At 35.8% G+C, this 15,222-nt stretch overlaps 1 protein-coding gene and 1 pseudogene across 3 annotated transcripts in view; one reads left to right on the top strand and one right to left on the bottom strand.

Moving 5' to 3' along the window:
- RASA1 (RAS p21 protein activator 1) overlaps positions 1-15,222 on the top strand; it is a 121,364-nt gene that overhangs the window by 30,694 nt on the left and 75,448 nt on the right. The window lies entirely within an intron of this gene.
- On the bottom strand, positions 875-2,741 carry LOC309860842 (eukaryotic translation initiation factor 4E pseudogene; annotated as a pseudogene). Its single transcript has one exon. The product of its transcript is annotated as a eukaryotic translation initiation factor 4E pseudogene (transcript).

The raw sequence follows: 15,222 nt of genomic DNA, 5'->3' as shown, positions 1-15,222 counted from the left end.
TAGCAAAGTGCAGCTTTTTCAGAATAGTAAAGAGAAGTAATTTAGATGAGAATATTTTTATTCCTAATAGTAAATGTTTAGGTCTGTTTTTAAGCAGTCATTTAGCTTGGTATTCTTGTTTTTTACTTCAGTGTATTCAAAAGTAAGTTATGCTTTATTTTAAAATATTAATAATTATTTAATCAAAACCTTACAAAATTAAGGTAGAGATTTTATTATTAGAAGAAAGCAGTTAGAACAAGAGGGATTACTAACTAACCAGTGTCCAATTAAGTGTTTCATTGTGTTTCCTAAATTGTGCACTGCATTGTTCAATAGTAAGAATTAGTGTTCTGTGACTTTTTCGATAGTTAAATAATTTGGATCCATGTTCTTAGAAATCCAGAATGCACATGGTACAACATTCCTGTTTTTATTGTGATTAAAAAAAGCCATTTTTCATTTAACTCTGCTTTCCCTAAACTTAATTACACGTTTAGTAAACATTGTTTTTGAAACATGTTGAGAAACCATAATTTAAGTAGCTTGTCTTCTATCTGCCTAGTGCTTATAGGGGAAGTAGTACATGGAGGAAGAACCCATAGATTAGAGTTCAGAAACCTTATCTTCTGTTTTTAATGGTTTTAGTGAATCACCATATTGGAAAACTTATTTAATTTCCTCTTGGTTCAGAGGAAATGTGGTAGCTTTTCTACTTTTCTAATTCCTGTGATATTGGTATTTCATAGTTATAAAAACAGCTTTTGTAAAGAACTTCTTTTTTTAAATTTTCTTATTATTTTAATTTTTTTCCTATACATATGGTGCTACCTATTCAATTTATTAAAAATTTTAATAAACATAATAATCAAAACTAGTGCTCCAAACTTATCCTGTTCACGTGGATGACACTACAAGAAGACACAATAGAGACTGCCTGGCAATAAGAGGTACAAATTCCTTCTATAGAGATGGAGAAATAAAAGGACAAATCTAGTTGTCTAAAAGACAATTCACTGCACACATTTTATTTACAGTTTTGTACACTGTCTTAATATGAATGGGACCGCTGTTCTACTTGAGCCATTTTTTAACCAAAGCAAAATAACCTAAGTAATACAAAGTGTTAAAATACAGCATAAAGATACAAAAACAGACATACTAATTCTAATTAAGAGTGTAATTATGATGTTACATTTTTATAATCCACAATTATGTTTAGGAAATCACACAAACATAGATCACTGATTTGAATGAAATGCATAAATTTGTAGCAAAGCTTTGTAGTTATAAAAAAAAAACAAAAATATTACCAAAGAATGCACAAAATTAATGTGAATTCCACCTTTGTGTCATATTCCTGGATCCTTCACCAGTGTTACATGAGGAAAAAAACAAAAGCAAAACAAATGAAAAACTGAAATCAGAATCACTAATGTTAATCAAGTAGGGAAACAAATAAATTAAAATCTAGCAGCCATCAGCAAGAGTACAGCAAAGACAATGCTGTAAAAAGAAACAAAGAAAATTGCTAGAAAGCTGTATGCATCATACTCTTTCAAACCAGCAAAATATGCTCCTGCATACAATGGAACATAAACAAATTTTTTTTCCTGTAAGATATAGAAATGCAAGTTCTTTTTTGAATATTGTGGATAGGTAAAATGTGTTTGTAATGGTAATTCTACTAAGCTATTACAGAGTGGGCCAGGAACACACTTATGGATTCTGGGGATGATGTGTACTGTAATTCTTTGATTGGGATAGTGGACACTCTAGCCAAAATTAAAAAAAAAAAACATATATATGAACACAGAAGTACAAGACAAAGGCAAATGAGACTTCTCTTATATCTTAGCAACATTTAGATGTAAATCAGATTTAATTGCAGTCCACTCTGCTTTTGAAGAGGCTTTGGTTCAGCTCCCAAATCTCGATTGCTTGACGCAGTCTCCTATGAGAATACTCAGAAGGTGTCTTCTTAAACTACAAACCTATTTTTAGTGGTGGAGCCGCTCTTAGTAGCTGTGTCTGCATGGGACTGATAACCAGTTACTATCTTTGGAGGAAGTTCTAACCTTTCCTTGTATACCCTCCTTATATGTGTAACAGCCTCTCTGTTTTCACATTCAGTAGTCCATATAGTCTTATTAACATTAACAACAGCTCCACATACATCATCACTGTAGTCATCAAAAGATTCTCCAAAAAGGCACAGCAGTGTCTCTAGCCAAAAGCAATCCAGGTCATTTCATCTATGCTGCTTGTTCAATGTAATTAGCCATCATCCTCCTCGTTTGTTTTTCTCATCTTCCCACATAGACTCAATACCATCCTTAAAAAGTGAGTAGTCACAGCCAGGCATTAAATTACTAGACAACTGGATGTGGTTGTACAGAGCCCAAAAGTCTTCAACAGTATCAAACTTAGAGATCAGCAGAAGGTTTGCTTGCCAAGTTTCGCTTTTATCATTTTTAAAAAACCAGAGTGCCCATCTGTTCTGTAAAGGATGTTTAATATAGTGTTCTGGGTTAGCAACCTCCTGATTAGATTCTGTTTTCTCTTCTTCTGTAGGCGGGGGATTAGGAGTACGGGTGGTTTCTGGTTCCACAGTCGCCATCTTAGATCAGTCTCAATTATTTTAATTTTTTATTATCTTTTCATTTATTATTATTTTTTTATAATGTTAGTCACCATACATCATTTGTTTTTGATGTAGTGTTCAATATTTCATTGTTTGCGTATAACACCTAGTGCTTCATGCAATCCGGGCCCTCCTTAATACCCATCACCAGGCTCACTCATCCCCCCACCTCTCTCCCTTCTAAAACCCTCAGTTTGTTTCCTGGAGTGGGTAGTTTCTCATGGTTCTTAAAGCACTTCTATATAAGGTTTGTATGTGGTTCTTAGAAAAGAAAGTGAATATTTGACACCTACCGTATGGAGGCAGGTGACATTGATGTGAATTGTCACAGAAATAAAAAACCTATATAAATATTGAAATAGTAAATGAATCAAGTATGTAAGTGAATTGCTTGTTAACTTTATGTATAGGCAGCAATGCTAATACTGGAGTTTTCATGGTTTGTTTTTTTTTTCCCCCACACAAAATAACATGTGGCCAGGATGAGATAACAATAAAGCAAGAGTAAATACATATTTTAGTGTTGCTTATTAAGTTTAGATATAAGAGGAAATTTCCCAGCAGAAAGCTTATCCAGCTTATGAATTACAGAGATATGATAGGAACACGACAGAAAATTTTTGGATAAAATCATATGCCGTTGTTTTTGAGATTATATCTGTATTTAGTTTAATTGCTTTAAGGAACTTAAAACTGTATGAATTTTAGAATAAAGCCTGTGGTAATTGGGGATGAAAAGACTTTTTATATGAAGAGAGACTAAAGTATTCTGATTTTTTTGTTATTGAAAAGCTTAAAAATGATGTATACGATTAAAAAGTTTAACATAATAGAAAAAGTAAAAAATGGTGATAAAAGCCTGAGATGCATAAAAATACACACACCAAAGAGGCAGAAGCATGAATTTCCAACAAATCTCTTACCTCAGTGGTCATGAGTTGTTAGTCACAGGAAGACAGAACAAATGAGACAGGACTAGGTCCTGGGTCAGTCATCCATTGATGCAGGTGCTAGCAATGATCATAGAGTCTTAGGCTGTGTGGAGTGGAACATAACATAGCACAGTCTTGGCCTCTGCAAACATTTGGCAGTAATGGGGGTTAAGGGTTATTGAGTCTATGATGATGTAATGGATGAGGGGGAGGGCAACAGTTGGCAATATACCATTATGAGGTGTCTAATGTGGATATAACTTTGCGTAATATTGTCTGTGCGTGTGTATCAAAATACAATTGAGCATGTTCCCTTTTAATGATAAAATGAAAGTTTTAGTAAGAAGAGTTTTTCTGTGTTTGAATTACTTTTTTAAAGTATGCAATTAAAGATAACATATTGAAGTATAACATATATAAAGTTTAGCATCATAAGTCTTTATCCCAGTGAATTTTAACAAGTAGTACTGATGTATTAATAGTTACTATATTAATTGGTATTGTATATGTTTGGTACTGTGTGTGATAATACTATTAGTACATTATTACCATTACCATAATCCCTGTGTAATCCATCTTTATTTAATTTTTTTTTAAGATTTATTTTAGAAAAAGAGGGTGTGTGAGGGGAGGGGCAAGGGGAGAGAAAGAATCTCAAGCAGATTCCTGAGCTGACTGATTGGTGAGAAGCCAGTTACGGGGTTCGATGACCGTGACATCATGACCTGAACTGAAACCAAGAGTTGGTCACTTAACAGACTGAGCCACCCAGGCACCCCTTTAAATTTGAGAACAGAATATTATCAGCATCCTAGAAGTCCTTTTTCTATGCCAGTGTAATAATACCCATGCCACCTCTCCCCAAAATAAACATGATCCTTTTTATACCATAGATTATTTTTCAGTTTTTGATTATGTAAATTAGAGTTTATATAAATTGAGTAATATAGCATATATTCTTTTGTGTTTATAAACTTTTTACATTTGTGAGATTTATCCACGTTGTTGATTATAGCAGTATTTTACTCATCTCATTGCTTATACTGTTAAATTGTGACTGTACCATAGTTTATTTTTTTTCTGTTGATAGAGATGACATTTAGGTTGTTTCCAGTTCTATTTTAGAAAGAGTACTACTATGAATTTTCTTGTAATGTCTTTTGATCAGTATATACAATTATATTAATTCCATACCTACAGTTAGAATTGCAGGATCATAAGGTGTTCGTATGGTAAGCTTGGTAGATACTGTTAAATAGTTTGCAAAGTGCCAGTACCAATTTACATTAGTAGCAGTGTATGGGAATTCCAGTTACTCCACATTCTTGCTAACAGTTGGTATTGTTTATCCTTTTCATTGTGGCTGTTTTTGTGGATGAGTGATGAAATAGCCCTTGCGGTTTTAATTTGTATTTTCCTGATGTGAGGAATAATGATGATGTGTGTGAGGAATAATGATGATGTGTATCTTTTCATATTTATTAACTATTTTGATAGCCTCTTAAATTGTCTATTCAAGTCTTGTCCTATTTTTCTATTGGCTTTTTTCTTTTTCTTAGTGATTTCTAGTTGTTCTTTGTCCTGGCTATGTTGGATGTATAGCTTACAGAAATCAATTTGTATCTTACCTTTTTACTATTGTAATGCTATCTTTAATGAACAGAAGTTCTTAATTTATATTAACTTATATGTGTCAGTATTTTTTTCCTTTTTGATTGGTGCTTTTCTTTTTTATTGGACATGTTTAAGGAATCTTTGCCTGTCCTAGGGGCATAAATACATTTGCTTATCTTTTTCTCCCAAAAGCTTTATTGTTACATCTTTCACTATTACGTGTAACATACACATGGAATTGATTCTGTGTATGGAGCAAGGAAGAAGTAAACATCCCTCCTACTTTTTTTTAAAATTATGCATATCCTGTTGACGCAACAGCATTTTAACCAAAAAACTACCTTTTTCAGGTTTTATCATTGTCATAAATTAATAGCAGTCTACGAGTGAGCCTTTTACATCTCAGTTCTTTAACTTTGGTTTACTTTAATTATCTTTGCAATAAAACTTTATAAATGATTGCATAAATAACTTTTCTGTAGGACCTATACAATTTCCTCCTTTTTAATTATTGAAATTGGTAGTTTGTGACTTTTTTTCTTCCAGCTTATCCTGTAGAATCTTGTTTACTAAGGATTACTTTCCAGAAATCAACTTTACTAATCTTTCCAAAAATCAACTTCTGATTCTTCTTCTGAAGTTTTATGATAGCACCTTTGCTTGTGATTTCATTAATTCTGGGTTTTTTTTTGGCTTTTTTTTTTTTGTTGTTTTTTGGTTTTTTTTTTTGCTTTTTGCCTTTTTTCATATTTAACTTTTTGGTTTTTTGCTAGTTTTTTTTTTGAAATAGATAATTATTGTCCCTCTTCTTAACATAAGCCTTTAAGGTCACATAACTCCTAAGTATAGCTTCAGCTGCATGTCATTTACAAGTTTTATATGTCTTTTCTTCATTATCATCCTTTCGAATACTTTGTTTTCCACTGTAATTTCTACTTTAATTCAAGAGTTAATGTCCTTATAGTTGCCTAATTTTCACATAGTTGTTAATAGGTTTGGTTTAGTGAGTACTTGGTTAATTCCACTGAGGCCAGAGAACATAGTCTGAATGATTTCAATCCTTTGAAATCAGGATTTTTTTTTTTTTTTAATTCAGCATACAGTAGTTTTGGTAAATGTGCCATGTTCAGTTGAAATGAATATATATATACATATACACAAACACACACACACACAATACTCTTGTTATTGGATGCAGTTCTCTTTTTTATTTAAGATTTTTATCTATTCATGAGGGGGAGAGATATGGGAGTGTGAGAGAGAGAATGAGAGAGGGCACAAGCGGTGGGGAGGGGTAGAGGGAGAAGCAGGGAACCCTCTCCAGTACTTAATCCTAGGACTCGGAAATCATGACTTATTTTGAAGGCAGATACTTAACCGACTGAACCACCCAGGTGCCCTGGCTGCAGTTTTCTGTATAGGTCATTTTCCTAAAATTTATGCATCTTGGTCATATCTTTTTATTTTTGCTAATTTTTTCCTTTGTTTACTTTTTTAATCAGTTATTAAAATAGAGAAGTATGTACAAATTTGCCAACCTGCATGGTTTATATTTTGATGTTATGTTATTGGGTGTATGCATTGTTAGCTTTAATTCCTGGTGAATTGGTCCCTTTATTATTATGAAATGCCCTGAATGTGTCTAATAATATTTCTTGTCTAAAAATGTAGTTTGGCTGACATCATTTCTCTTTTGATTAATGCTAGCATGGTACAATCTTTTTCTATCCTTTTACTTTTGACCTTTCTTGTGTTTTTTTATTTAAGATGTGTTTCTCATAAGTGTGTTTATTTATTCATTCATTCTGACAATCTTGATCTTTTAGTGGTTGCCTTAGAGATTACAACACATACTGACTTACTGCAGTCTACTGAAAATATTTTCTTTTACCACCTCCCTAACAATGCTGAGGACTCAGAACACTTGAACTCTCCTTACACTTCTCCTGCTTTTTAAGTCTTGTCCTGAATTTTCATTGTACATACGCTTTAATGCTCAGTAGATATTGTTATTGGTTTATATGGTCAGTGTTTGCTTAGATTTACCCATATATTTACCTGCTTTACTTATACTGCATTTTTATATTTTCCTGTGAGAACCCCTCTTTTTTTTGGCCTACAGAACTTTTAGTGTTTCTTTTGGTAAACAGCTGTCAACAGCTTTACTCTCTGCTTATCTGAAAATATGCTTGTTTTTGATTCTGAAGGATATTACTTTTGAGCATAAAATTCTAGGTTTGCTGTTCTTTTCCCAGGTGAAGATAATTTTATCCTCTCAGACTTCCATTTCTGTTGCAAAGTCAGCAAAGGTTTTTTTGTTACTTCTTTGAAGATAATGCATTTTTGTTCTGACAAAAATGTCTTTCTTGTCTGTTTTTTTGTATCTTTATTATGGTGGGCCTGTATGTGTTCTTTTTTTCCTTTCTTTTTTCTTACTGTGCTGGGGGTATATTGAGCTTCTGGAATCTTTGGATCAGTATCTTTCCTTGGGTTTTTAAAATTCTTGGTTATCTTCTCTTTAGATTTTGCTTTTGTCACATTCTCTCTTTTTCCTCTGAGACTCCAAATATATGGTAATCACTTAAAAAAGAATGCCCTTTTCATTTCTATGCTCTTTTCTGTATTTCTATTTCTATATTCTTTCTGTGATTCTGTAAGGATATTTTCTGTGAGACCTACTTATTTATTAGCTTCTTAAAAATATGCCTAATCAATACTAACCTCATACTTATTTTGTAGTTTGGTAAATTTGCTTTTTAATCATACCAATTTCATGGTTGAATTCCACCTTTTTTTTTTTTTTTAAAGATTTTTTCTTTATTTATCTGACAGCAATCACAAGTAGGCAGAGAGGCAGGCAGAGAGAGAGGAGGAAGCAGGCTCCCTGCAGCACAGAGAGCCTGATGTGGGGCTCGATCCCAGGACCCCGGGATCATGACCCGAGCCGAAGGCAGAGGCCCAACCCACTGAGCCACCCAGGTGCCCCTGAATTCCACCTTTTTATTTATTTTATCTTTTCCTATATTTTCTTGAATCACCACAGTTTCTGTTGATTTCAGATTTATTCCCCTGTGGGTCTGAAATTGGTAATTTGTGGCCTTTTTTTTTTTTTTTCTTTTGAACAGTTTTGCTAGAGTCTGTTGACCTTACTAGTTTAAGAAACAACTTTGTTTTTCTTCCTGCAGCTTTATATTATACCTTTTTGTTGTTGTTGTTTTTTGCTTGTTTGTTTGTTGTTTTCTTGATTGAGTATTGTCTCATTATGTGCTCTTAATTTTTAATTCAATGCCAGACATTGTGTTTAACAGTTTTTAGGGGATCTGAATGATAATTTGCTATAGAGGATAGTTTACCCTTTCCTCTGGTAAGTAGGTAGAATGCAGTCAAATCACTTTACTTTTAAAATTTTTAAAAAGATTTTATTATTCATTTATTAGAAAGCATATGTGGCGGGGGTTGGAGGGTGGGGAAGAGCAGAGGGAGAGGGGCAAGCAGATTCCGTACTGAGTGTGGAGCCTTGGGCTCCATTCATGACCTTGAGTTCATGACTGACCTGAAATCAAGAATCTGATGCTCAGCTCACTGAGCCACCCAGATGCCTTGCAGTCAATCACTTTAGTCATAAAATTTTCAAATGCTGCATTTTGCTACGCAGTCTTTGCTAAGTTTCATATCCCTATAGCTTCAGAATTTAGTAGATCTCTTGAGAGGGGAACTAGTACAACTTAACATTCACTTCCTCTGTCTCTCCTTTATGACTAGAAGCCTCTTCTCATACATGTATTACCAGCTTTTTGAGACTATTAAAAGCTCCACTGGATTCTTTTCCTACAAGTAGGAGCCAGGCAGAAGACCTGGGTCATTTGCTTGTTTTCTCATTTTCTTTGTGACCACTTTTGGGAAATACTCTAAAGGGAAACATGGCAGTATGGCTGCTGATGGCACTCTGCTTCCTATGAAATTTGGGTCCTCAGATTGTGAATGCCTCGGTAACTCTGGGATGACTTCTAATGGACAGATTTCGTTTTTTTTCTTTGTATTTTGTTTGCTTTTTAAAGTTATTCTTGGAGGAAGAATTATTCTACTGTAAACAGTGTTACAAGTATTAGATGAATACTTCTTATAAAATAAGCAAAAACCAAACACTTTCTACTCCTTTATACCTCCTTAATCTCATTATCTTAACTGTTAGCCATTGCTATTATTTATAGATAGGTTTGTTCATAAATATATATGTGTAGCACATATATAAGCATATATATATATATATGTTACGAGTGTTAAGATTAAATTTTCAAAGAGGCAGTTTCTGTTTGCATGTGGGGAAAATGCAGTGTGTATAAGAGAACTATGTATAGAGAAAGACTTTTGATTTTACTGGTAAGTGGGATCTAAATACCAAAACACATGAACAAACAAATTAAAAGTTAGAAGCATACCCATAAATACAGAGAACAAAATGATAGTTGTCAGAGGGGCAGTGAATGGGAGTCTATGCAAAATGAGTGAAGGGAAGTTTGAAAATACAGGATTTCAGTTACAGAATCAGTAAGTGACAGAGATGAGAGGCACAACATAGGGAGCATAGTGGTATTGTAATGACTGTATGGTGACAGGTAGTTGGTGCATTAGTGGTGAGCAGTGTAATGTATAGTGTTGTCAAATCACTATGCTGTACACCTCAGGTGTATCAACTATACTTCAGTAAAAACAAATGTAAGTAAATCAGGGATGAAGTTACTCTATTACAAGCTTTTGGTTCCCTAATTACGCTTCCTAAGGTCAACTATTTACTGCTTTTTTTTTGGTATGTTTATTTAACTGATAAATTTTTTCAGAACCTGACTTATACAAACACCGTTCTAGATGATTTAAGATAAATAAACAGATGAAGATAGCTTCCCCTTTGGGGGTTTTAATTTGCTGGAAGTAGAAAGACAATACATGTAATAAATAAATTGTACAAAATGCTAGAGGTAGTAAGTGCTAAGACAAAAAAAAAGAAAGGAAAAGTTGCTCATGGTAAAGAAATATTGGTGGTGTCAGAAGGGAAGGTGTGATTTTAAATATGGTGGTTTGGAAGATGGTAGAGAAGTAGCAGGCTGAGACTGCATCAGGTAGCAGGAGATCGGCTAGATAGCTTATCTAAAGATTGCAAACACCTACAAATCCAATGGGAGATCGAAGAGAAGAAGAACAGCAATTCTAGAAACAGAAAATCAAACACTTTCTTAAAGGTCGGACTGGCAGAGAAGTGAATCCAAAGTGATGGGAAGATAGACCCCGGGAGGAGGGGCCGGCTCCCCGCAAGCGGCGGAGCAACGGAGCACAAAATCAGGACTTTTAAAAAAGTCTGTTCCACTGAGGGACATCGCTCCAGAGGCTAAACGCGGTGAAGCCCATGTGGGGTCAGCGTGGCCTCAGGTCCCGCAGGGTCACAGAAGGATCGGGAATGTCTGAGTGTCGCAGAGCTTGCAGGTATTAGAACGGGGAAGCCGGCTACAGAGAAAGAGCCGAGGAGTGAGCTCTCAGCTTGGGGTTACCTTGAACTGGTCGCAGGCTGGGTGAGCTCGGAGGGTGGCCGGAGGCCAGGGAGACGGGAATAAATGGGCACGGTTCTGTGAGGGCGCACTGAGGAGTGGGGCCCCGAGCTCTCGCCTCCTCCCCGCGGGAGACTTGGAGGCTGCCATTTTCATTCCCGTCTTCCGGAACTCTACCGGAAGCATTCAGGGAACAAAAGCTCCTGAAAGCAAACCTGAGCGAATTACTCAGCCCGGCCCCTGGTAAGGGCAGTGCAATTCCGCCTGGGGCAAAGACACTTGAGAATCACTACACCAGGCCCCTCCCACAGAAGATCAACAAGAAATCCAGCCAAGACCCAAGTTCACCTACCAAGGATTGCAGGTCCAATACCAAGGAGAGCAGCGGAATTCCAGAGGAGGAGAAAGCAAAGCACGGAACTCATGGCTTTTACCCCATGATTCTTTAGTCTTGCAGTTAATTTTTTTTCAGTTGTTTTTCTAATTCTGCTAAATATTTTTTTAACATTTACCCTTTTTTAACGTTTTAAAACTAATTTATCTAATATATATATTTCTCTTTTTTATATTTTTTCTTTATTCGTTTTCTTTTTTAAATTGTTTCTTTTTATTTTTTTCCTGAACCTCTTTTTATCCCCTTTCTTCCCCCCACGAATTGGGATCTCTTCTGATTTTCTGATTTGGTTAAAGCGTATTTTCCTGGGGTCTATGCCACCCTTTTAGTATTTTACTTGCTCCTTCATATACTCTTACCTGGACAAAATGACAAGGCGGAAAAATTCACCACAAAAAAAAAAGAACAAGAGGCAGTACCAAAGGCTAGGGACCTAATCAATACAGACATTGGTAATATGTCAGATCTAGAGTTCAGAATGACATTCTCCAGAAAAAGGCTTGAAAAAGGCATGGTAGATATTAGAAAAACCCTCTCGGGAGATATAAAAAAGCTCTTTCTGGAGAAATAAAAGAACTAAAATCTAACCAAGTTGAAATAAAAAATGCTATTAATGAGGTGCAATAAAAAATGGAGGCTCCCACTGCTAGGATAAATGAGGCAGAAGAAAGAATTAGCGATATAGAAGACCAAATGACAGTGAATAAAGAAGCTGAGCAAAAGAGGGACAAACAGCTACGGGACCACGAGGGGAGAATTCGAGAGATAAGATGAAACATAAGATGAAACAACATTAGAATAATTGGGATTCCAGGGCGCCTGGATGGCTCAGTGGGTTAAGCCGCTGCCTTCTGCTCGGGTCATGGTCTCGGGGTCCTGGGATCGAGTCCCGCATCGGGCTCTCTGCTCAGCAGGGAGCCTGCTTGCCGTTCTCTCTCTTTCTCTCTGCCTGCCTCTCCGTCTACTTGTGATTTCTCTCTGTCAAATAAGTAAATAAATCTTAAAAAAAAAAAAAGAATAATTGGGATTCCAGAAGAAGAAGAGGGGAGCAGAAGGTATACTGGAGAAAATTATTGGGGAGAATTTCCCTAATATGGCAAAGGTAACAAGCATCAAAATCCAGAAGGTGCAGAGAACCCCCCTCAAAATCAACAAGAATAGGTTCACACCCCATCACCTAATAATAAAATTTACAAGTCTTAGTGACAAAGAGAAAATTCTGAAAGCAGCCCGGGAAAAGAAGTCTGTAACATACAATGGTAAAAATATTAGATTGGCAGCTGACTTATCCACAGAGACCTGGCAGGCCAGAAAGAGTTGGCATGATATATTCAGAGCACTAAACGAGAAAAACATGCAGCTAAGAATAGTATATCGAGCGAGGCTATCATTGAAAATAGAAGGAGAGATAAAAAGCTTCCAGAGCAAACAAAAACTGAAAGAATTTGCAAACACCAAACCAGCTCTACAGGAAATATTGAAAGGGGTCCTCTAAGCAAAGAGAGAGCCTAAAAGTAGTAGATCAGAAAGGAACAGAGACAATATACAGTAACAGTCACCTTACAGGCAATACAATGGCACTAAATTCATATCTCTCGATACTTACCCTGAATGTTAATGGGCTAAATGCCCCAATCAAAAGACACAGGGTATCAGAGTGGATAAAAAACCAAAACCTATCTATATGTTGCCTACAAGAAATTCATTTTAGACCGGAAGACACCTCCAGATTTAAAGTGAGGGGGTAGAAAACAATTCACCATGCTAATGGACATCAGAAGAAAGCAGGAGTGGCAATCCTTATATCAGATCAATTAGATTTTAAGCCAAAGACTATAATAAGAGATGTGGAAGGACATTATATCATACTCAAAGGGTCTGTCCAACAAGAAGATCTAACAATTTTAAATATCTATACCCCTAACTTGAGAGCAGCCAACTATATCAACCAATTAATAACAAAATCAAAGATACACATCAACAATAATACAATAATAGTAGGGGGCTTTAACACATCCCTCACTGAAATGGACAGATCATCCAAGCAGAAGATCCACAAGGAAATAAAGGCCTTAAATGACACCTTGGACCAGATGGACATCACAGATATATTCAGAACATTTCATCCCAAAGCAACAGAATACACATTCTTCTCTAGTGCACATGGAACATTCTCCAGAATAGATTACATCCTGGGTCCTAAGTCAGGTCTCAACTGGCATCAAAAGATTGGTATCATTCCCTGCTTATTTTCAGACCACAATGCTCTGAAGTTAGAACTCAATCACAAGAGGAAATTTGGAAAGAACCCAAATACATGGAGACTAAACAGCATCCTTTTAAAGAATGAATGGGTCAACCAGGAAATTAAAGAAGAATTGAAAAAATTCATGGAAACAAATGATAGTGAAAACACAATGGTTCAAAATTGTGGGACACAGCAAAGGCAGTTCTGAGAGGAAAATATATAGTGGTACAAGCCTTTCTCAAGAAACAACAAAGATCTCAATTACACAACCTAACCCTACACCTAAAGGAGCTGGAGAAAGAACAAGAAAGCAAGCCTAAACCCAGCAGGAGAAGAGAAATCATAAAGATCAGAGCAGAAATCAATGAAAATATATAGCGGTACAAGCCTTTCTCAAGAAACAACAAAGATCTCAAGTACACAACCTAACCCTACACCTAAAGGAGCTGGAGAAAGAATAACAAAGCAAGCCTAAACCCAGCAGGAGAAGAGAAATCATAAAGATCAGAGCAGAAATCAATGAAATAGAAACCAAAAAAACAATAGAGCAAAGCAATGAAACTAGGAGCTGGGTCTTAAACCCCTGGCCGGACTTATCAAAAAGAAAAGAGAAAGGACCCAAATAAATAAAATCATGAATGAAAGAGGAGGGATCACAACTAACACCAAAGAAATACAAACAATTATAAGAACATACTATGACCAACTCTATGCCAACAAATTTGACAATCTGGAAGAAATGGATGCATTCTTAGAGACATATAAACTACCACAACTGAACCAGGGAGAAGTAGAAAACCTGAACAGACCCATAAGCAGTAAGGAGATTGAAACAGTCATCAAAAATCGCCAAATAAACAAAAGCCCAGGAGAATTCTACCAAACACTTAAAGAAGAATAAATTCCTATTCTCCTGAAACTGTTCCAAAAAATAGAAATGGAAGGAAAACTTCCAAACTCATTTTATGAGGCCAGCATCACCTTAATCCCAAAACCAGACAAGGATCCCATCAAAAAAGATAAGTACAGACCCAGTATCCTTGATGAACACAGATGCGAAAATACTCAACAAAATACTAGCCAATAGGATTCAACAGTACATTAAAAGGATTATTCACCATGACCAAGTGGGATTTATTCCAGGGCTGCAAGGTTGGTTCAACATCCACAAATCAGTCAATGTGATACAACACATTAATAAAAGACAGAACAAGAGCCATATGATTCTCAATAGATGCTGAAAAAGCGTTTGACAAAGTACAGCATCCCTTCCTGATCAAAACTCTTCAAAGTGTAGGGATGAAGGGCATGTGTATCAATATCATCAAAGCCATCTATGAAAAACCCACCGCAAATATCATTCTCAATGGAGAAAAATGAAAGCTTTTCCCCTAAGGTCAGGAACATGGCAGGGGTGTCCATTATCACCACTGCTATTCAACATGGTACTAGAAGTCCTAGCCTCAGCAAACAGACAACAAAAGGAAATTAAAGGCATCCAAATTGGCAAAGAAGAAGTTAGACTATCACTCTTTGCAGATGATGTGATACTATATGTGAAAAACCCAAAGACTCCACTCCAAAACTGCTAGAACTTGTACAGGAATTCAGTAATGTGTCAGGATATAAAATCCATGCACAGAAGTCAGTTGCATTTCTCTACACCAACAACAGGACAGAAGAAAGAAATTAAGAAGTCAATCCCATTTACAATTGCATCCAAAACTCTAAGGTACCTAGGAATAAACCTAACCAAAGAGGCTGAGAATCTGTACTCAGAAAACTCTAAAGTACTCATGAAAGAAATTGAGGAAGGCACAAAGAAATGGAAAAATGTTCCACGCTCCTGGATTGGAAGAACAAATATTGTG

Source organism: Mustela nivalis (assembly GCF_964662115.1).
Source record: "Mustela nivalis genome assembly, chromosome: 3".
Lineage (NCBI taxonomy): Eukaryota > Metazoa > Chordata > Mammalia > Carnivora > Mustelidae > Mustela > Mustela nivalis.
Note: the sequence above shows the minus strand (reverse complement) of the source record. Positions and strands in the feature narration are given on the sequence as shown.